The sequence below is a fragment of the Macrobrachium nipponense genome, chromosome 25 (assembly GCF_015104395.2).
Source record: "Macrobrachium nipponense isolate FS-2020 chromosome 25, ASM1510439v2, whole genome shotgun sequence".
NCBI classification, from domain to species: Eukaryota; Metazoa; Arthropoda; class Malacostraca; order Decapoda; family Palaemonidae; genus Macrobrachium; species Macrobrachium nipponense.
Window position 1 is genome coordinate 9,109,890 of NC_087214.1, and position 7,301 is coordinate 9,117,190.

A 7,301-nucleotide genomic window follows, 5' to 3' on the forward strand; every position below is an offset into this window, starting at 1 on the left:
AAATTTCAACTGAACTAAAATAAATGAAGAAAAACAAAGGAAGGATCCTCTGCCAAAAGTTGGCTCCCAAATTGCTTTCCGGGTTATAAAGGTTTATGTGTTTCGATGGAAAAAGTTAAGGGGGAAAAAAGTGAGCATGTCAAACGGACTGGTGACGCCTCATTGAGGGAAGATAATCTGTTCCTGTTCCCTTCTCGCTGTTCCCGAGGGGAAGAAGCAACGATAAACCTTGGCCGTTAAACTTCCTTATTCTTCCTGAATCTCCCTTTGACGGACGGCATTCTCTATCTCTCTCTCTCTCTCATGCTTCAGTGAAAAAGAATTGGTCAACCTGTTGTGACTCCTCTTCAAGTCTGAAACTTGCCGTCATTCTTATAAATGTCCCCAGTTCTCAAGATATAATAGACATCCAGAAGGGAAGATTAATATTTAAAAAAAAAAAAAAGCCAGATCGTATTGTACTGTCACAGTCATAACAATTTATTAAGCAGAATACAAGCTAATTGTTCAGTAGAGAATATAATAGCTATTGAAATTACTAAGTGAATATTTCTTGGTCATTGTCATATGAATTTATTTGGTAACATAGAAGTTTCTAGTTGATTTTAATTATTTTATTTTATTTTACAGGCATTTTCCTGTAATTTTACGGAGTCAGGGTAAAGACTTTTTTATATTACCTTGTATTGTTTTCTTTCTTTTTGATGAGTCATCGAAGACCTCAATCTACAATATTAGGATTGAAATCAAAAACAAGTCATGATTCTCGTGTGAAGATGATGATTGAATACAAGACCCAACCTCGCCATGGATCTGGACTAACAAAAGAACCCCTTACTGAGCAGGGGACTATCCTGTCGATACAGTGGGTTTTCCTCCAACCTGGCAGCTTCCCGAACATTCTAGCAGAGGCATCATTATAGTAGACCACAATGCCATGAGGAAAAAACCCCTCAGACATCTGGAGTCGACCCATCAACTCGGCGAGGAGACCTCCCAGCCCAAGTCTCCTGTACTCGACATCAATCCACAGCAAACCCACAGTACCGTGAGGGGTAGAGCCTACCTGCGCGATTGGTGTTGCTTCGTCTTCTGCAGAACTGATGTCATTCAGATCAATGACCTCCTCCTCCACAAAACATCTGGGTCTAAGTAAATTTCCACCATTGGCAAGTTTTCTGCCAAGCTGCAAAAAAGGTCTAGAGAAGCGTTGTTCCAGTATCTGTTATTTTCCAGCATTCTTTGGATGCCGGTTCTCCCCAGTCTCTGGACCCTCATGCCTGCTGGACACCTGTTTCAGAAAAAGTAGTAAGGCACCTCAGGATGGCGAGAGATGAATGTGTCAGTGGTCAGTTCCTAAATATTACGAATGCTTTCCAGTCTTCGCAATGTTTTTATTATCATTATTATTATTATTATTATTATTATTATTATTATTATTATTATTATTATTGCAGATACAGCGACTACTTCACAGGAGCTTTCCAATTAGTTAGTTCTGAATGTCATAATACTTGATTCATTCATTTATAAAATTTAGGCTGTCAATCTAAACGTAAGAAAATGAAAAGAAGGGGTTGTAGTGTTTGATTAGAAAGATTAAGAAATCCAGCAAAAATATGAGAAGCTACAAAGCTGTCTAAAGGTAGACAATCCCACAGCTGTCCAAAGAAGTAAAGGCAGAGGTGATGGACAGTTACCCCGAAGAAGGGAAATAGAAAGGGAGTTAAGGTAAAAGGCTAAAAAGAGGGTGCAGCCAAGGGGCCGAGGGAGCATTGCAAACTCCCTCTATGGGGGATCTTATGGGGTCAAATGACCCCATTTAACTAAAAGGAGAGAACGCCTAACTGATAGCGAGACCTATCTTTGTTGATTCCCATCGCCTTGCTTCCCTGAAGCTAGCTGAAAGTCAATCAAGAATCTTAGGCGATCCAAACTCTATACGAAAATATAATCTTTATTTCCCAAAATGGCTAACATGAAAACTGAAAATAAAGTGAAATGAAGAAATCCCAAAAAGAATTAAAACACCATTACTTTCTACGTAATCATATTGGATTGAAATGACTGAAAGAATCCCAAAAATCATCGAAGTACTATTACTACCATTGTCAAACGACTCTATGAGTCTTTATCAATTAACGTCAGATAAAAGTCTAGAGAATTCATTATTAGGTAGCAACAATCGAATCCATCTGAAAGAAAGAACCATAATTATCAAACGCTGAAATACATCACGAGCGCAGTGGATAAAACGTTTTATAAGTCGTTCAGTGTTCCTGCACTTCCCCGTTGACAGTTTCGAAAAAAGTTTCAAAGTTTCTCTTTCACTAAACCTTATCTCCGTGGATCTCCAAGCTACCTCCTATGGCCTGGTTTCACACTCAATGTATGTTGTATACTTACCCCCATTAATTAACATACCAGAGATTTTATCTCATTCCTTGACTTCTAACAGACGTAAGAACGCATGCAAATAGACACACGAACGTACGCATGCATGACCCCTCCGGTGTACGTGCGTTTTCCATTTCACACGCACTCCTTCACCCTTGAACAGGCGCTTGTACATTCCGCATATTCAGGTCATTTGCACGTCTGCGATCTCTTCGATGTAGCTGGGTATGTTTACGAAAATTTGTCCAATACAAGCGATTTAAGGGATTCGCTGTTTCGCACATGTCTTAACACTAACACTCGAAGTTGAACGATTGTCACGTCGCCGCTTGTCACTCAGGTTATTGATCTTACTTGTTTCCACTTTAATATGTCTATTTATACATATACCCAGTGCCTTATAGGGACATCATAAAACTAACTTTGATTCTATTTTTTTCTGGGTTGGATGTGAAAGGGTGGTCTTCTCATTCTTCAGCTCTATAATATCTCTGTTGGAATTTAAACCAAAGTCCTTTTCCTATATGTCTAGATTCTAATCTATTCTTCTCTACATGTTTTCATCTTATTTTATTTCTAGTAATCTACTTGTCTCACTAACTGTTCCCCTCCCCCCCACCTCTCGTCAGATGAAAAAACCCACAACTTTCAAGATCCCAGATTGCATTCATCTTCTCTTAACTTCATTTGTAATAAGTTATATTCGTTCCACTCCTGCCACAAAAATCAGAATTTATGTATTCCCACTTATGCAGTGCCTCCATTTTCATTGTAAGGGTCAGTTGCGAGAGTAGAACAAACCTCATATTATATGTATATAGATATATATAATATATATATATATATATATATATATATATATATATATATATATATATATATATAATCATAAAGACGTTTGTCCTTGAAATGCCCTGCTTTGTCGTTACTGTTAAGTGAGTAATGGTGAGCATGAAAAATATTATTTGTTAGGGGCATGAGGGTGGTAAGCTTGCAGTATACATTAACTGTGGAATGGATATGTCACTGAAAGTTCCTGCGACATTCCTTCACCCAAGTTACTACAACTTATATGTTTTGATATTTGAGTCATTCTACAATTACAATTTAACGCTATCTTCCCAATTTCTCCAATTACAACTTTGTTAACGAAATGTTTAAATATAGAAATGTGATTCTGTTTTTTTTTTTTTTTAAACTGCTTTAAACATAGCAAAGATGAAAAGGGATAGTCATTCCATGAAGTACTTACCTCAGAGGACTTTCTTGTCGAGTTTCATAAGCGTAACATGAACCCTGGTATTTCTGGAGGCGTATCCCAAGGACTTCCTGGAGTGTCTCTAGTACTGCATCTAATTGGTAAGCTTGATATGAAAAAGAAATTGACTGGGAGTTCCTCAACTATATCCAAGAAATGACTGCCTTTCATTACTTTGATGAGCAGAGGAACCTCCTCCTCTCTGCAATATATGCTCATGTTCTTCCACTGAAAAAAGAAAAAAAAAAAAAAAAAAAGAATAGAGATGAAGACAAGTAACCAAGACTTGTTATATATATAGCTTACTGGTAATATTCACCAAATCTTGTTTATCTTTTTAAGCAAGCTGATGTAAAAGAAAATCTGCTTTCCTTAGGTTAAATTAGAATCCAAAATGATAAGTAGACTAAAGCTAGTTCCAGCTATCTACACTCTAACCTTGGTTTTCAACCCAGTTCGTCATATATTCAGAAACTTTGTAAATAAAATTTCCAATCAAATTTCCGCTTGATTTAAAGTGTCATTAAAATGTAGTGAACATTAACCTACAAAGTCGTTTTATATAAAATTCTCTCAATTTCGGAATAAACACCGAAGGGGACTTTATAACTGATAAGCGATCCGTCACCAAGTGGACTGGCCACTTATCAATTCCCTTCGTTGTGTTTAATATAAGGCTAAAATGGATCTGATGTTAAACGACATTACTGTCTTAGTGTTGTGATATAAAAACAAAAAACTCGGTGTAAGTGAGGAACATTCACATAAAAATAATTTATAACTCTAAGTGCTCATGTGACACATAGCCGTCTCATAGGGACCTTGGATATATTTTAAGAGATTGTCGTTAAATGTTCTCATTATACAATTATCGCTTTCTTGGCAGACAAAAAGATAAAAGTAACAACTTGATCAATTATAGATTTTTTTAAAAGGGCTCGGCTGAGCATTACTGCAAAGTTTTACGTGTCAGTTAAGCAGTCCTACATATTTCTCCCATGCAATTTCTTCGCTGGCGACTCAGTCCTCAATGTAACCTACTATTATGAAAGCAAATGTTTCCTCTTACTTCAATCAATGACCTCCAAATGACGATATGAGAGTCCTGGTGATTCCTGGGCACATAGATCTCGTACTGGAAGCAAGCATTCAGTCCCTTGGAGGTCAGTAGCAGAGTGTTGTACATCTGCCGGTGAATACTTTTATAAGTAGAGTCTTATTACAGTAATATTTATTCTTTCTGATACTGATAAATTGGCATTCTAAGTGGCGAACTACTTTGCAGAAATGAAGTCGCTATTTATTACCACTCTAGCACAATTTTCCTTGTGATTTAATAATGTACTAACTTTTTTTATCTATTAATTTATCAGTACGTTAATTTATTGTTTATATTTTAATAGGCGATCTCTTCTTCCTGCATTTCCCATCACCTTCTGTTTCTTTTTTCTAATTAATGCTATATTCTTTGGAAGCTTGAATCTCAAGTTAATGGCTCCTTGGGCGTGTTCCTTATGAATAGGGTTCAACTTCTGATTAATAATGATATAATGTTGTCAAAGGGAGTGCGTGAAAATTTGCTATATTATTAATTCAGAAAGAGATTTTAAACACACGAGAGGAGTCGCTTATGATCAGAAGCTACAAGAAACTGTTCAAATTAGGAAATCGACCAAACTTACAAACTTATGGATAGACCTCACTCCAACCAGATCGAAAACAACAAAGTTGGGGAAATGAGTGACAGACCTACATTTCAACTGATTGAGAACCTTAATTAATTCGAAGAGAATGTCAAAACATCAGAAAAGGATCCACCTCATACTTGTAGGCAATAGGGGTAGTTGTCCTTTATTCTGGCAGCAAGGGCCAGCAACTCTTCCTTTTCCAGAACTTGACGAAGCTGAGAACCGACTTCTTCGTGATTCATGATCGGCGCTTTGGTCCTCCTCCCTGATAAACACACAGTTTGTTTAAGATTTTGTTTCGTTGGAAATTTAAATACTGTTTGGCTTTCTGCAGTCATATATGTGAAAAAAAAGAACCCGGACCATCACGTGAGGAACTGAAAGTCTAAACTTAATTGGAAATTTCTTGTAAGTTTTATGTTACTGATTTCTGTATTTTGCACTGAAGAACCACACAAATGCACAGTGCAAACACTATCTTATACGTTAGCATACCTTATTGAAGCAAACAGACTCGAAGCACTGGTCCACTGAAGTCCTTCAGAAGCCTGACTAACTGCATTGTTTGTTATGCCTCTAAGCTTCGTGTGTCTATTTCAAAACAAGATGTTACTTCGACGAATTTATCTCCTCAGTGTCTGACACATCAAATGATTTTACAACTGCTTTGCTCAAGCATGCATGAATAATCAGGCTCCAGCATCTTTTTTTTGTTTTTTAAGAATTAGAAGTTAAAGTTAAGAGCATTATTGCAATTACGTATCAGGTAAAAGTGACCGGTAGATTCTATGTATTCATACTATATTTATATGATGCACACATGCTCACACGAAGATACATACACACACACACACGTATATATATATATATATATATATATATATATATATATATATATAGATATATATATATATATATATGAGTAGTGTAGGCTTTAGGATATGAAAGCTTAGGCCTTTTTAAACATGAGAAAGTATAAACAGTTAGTTGATCCAAAACACTTTTGACTTTACATTGATTTACATGTAAATGGTACACTGTTAGTTTTCTGTAAAATTTAACTATTGTGCTGGATTTGTCTGTCTGTCAGCTCTTTTTCTGTCCGCCCTCTGATCTTTAAAGGTACTGAGGTAACAGTGCTGCAAATTGGTATGTTGATCATCCACCTTCCAATCATCAAACATAGCAAAAGGCATCCCTCTAGCCTCAGTAGTTTTTATTTCATTTAAGGTTAAAATTAGCCATGATAGTGCATCTAGCCACCACTGGGCCGTGGCTGAAAGTTTCATGGGCGCGGCTCATACTGCATTAAACGATGTACAGAAAACTCAGTTGCTCCGAAGTTTTTACTGTTTTTTTACTCTAAGTTTAAAGGCAAGGCAATGACATATGGATTGGAAGCAGCACAACTAAAGAAAACAGAGGGCAGAAAGTTGGACGTAACCGAGATGAGGATGCTTAGATAGATGAGCGGACTAACCAAAAAGGACAGGGTTAGCAATGAACATATTAGGTGTACAGTAAAGGTCACTGAAGCATCAAAGAAAGTGCAAGAGGCAAGGTTAAGATGGTATGGCCACCTGATGAGAAGAGACGAGCAACGCATGGCAAGAGAAGTGATGGACGTAGAGGTGGATGGAACATGAAGGAGAGGAAGACCTAAGACCAGGTGGAGAGATTGCATTAGAGATGATATGAGGGAGAAGGGAGTATGGGAGGAAATGACACAGGACAGAGGTAGATGGAAGAGACTCATTAAAAACGGCTACCCCGAATAGGAATAAAGCTGGGAAGAAGGAAAAGGACTGAGTTTACAGGTGTAATTTTTGATGGGTAATTGACTTTAGTGAAGAGTACGCATATTGTTGCTTCCTCTGATCTCAGAAGTTTGTTTTTGTTTAATTATTTTCTAATGCATCCAAGTAATAGCTTTGCAGTCAACAGATAATCTGGCCACA

At 37.0% G+C, this 7,301-nt stretch overlaps 1 long non-coding RNA gene across 1 annotated transcript; it reads right to left on the reverse strand.

The window, feature by feature from the left end:
• Positions 1 to 4,724: 4,724 nt before the first annotated feature.
• On the reverse strand, positions 4,725 to 5,887 carry LOC135199150 (uncharacterized). The gene is made up of 3 exons (XR_010310932.1): positions 5,839 to 5,887; positions 5,481 to 5,608; positions 4,725 to 4,841 (listed from the first exon to the last, which is right to left on the reverse strand). It is a non-coding gene; the product is annotated as an uncharacterized LOC135199150 (long non-coding RNA).
• Positions 5,888 to 7,301: the final 1,414 nt, after the last annotated feature.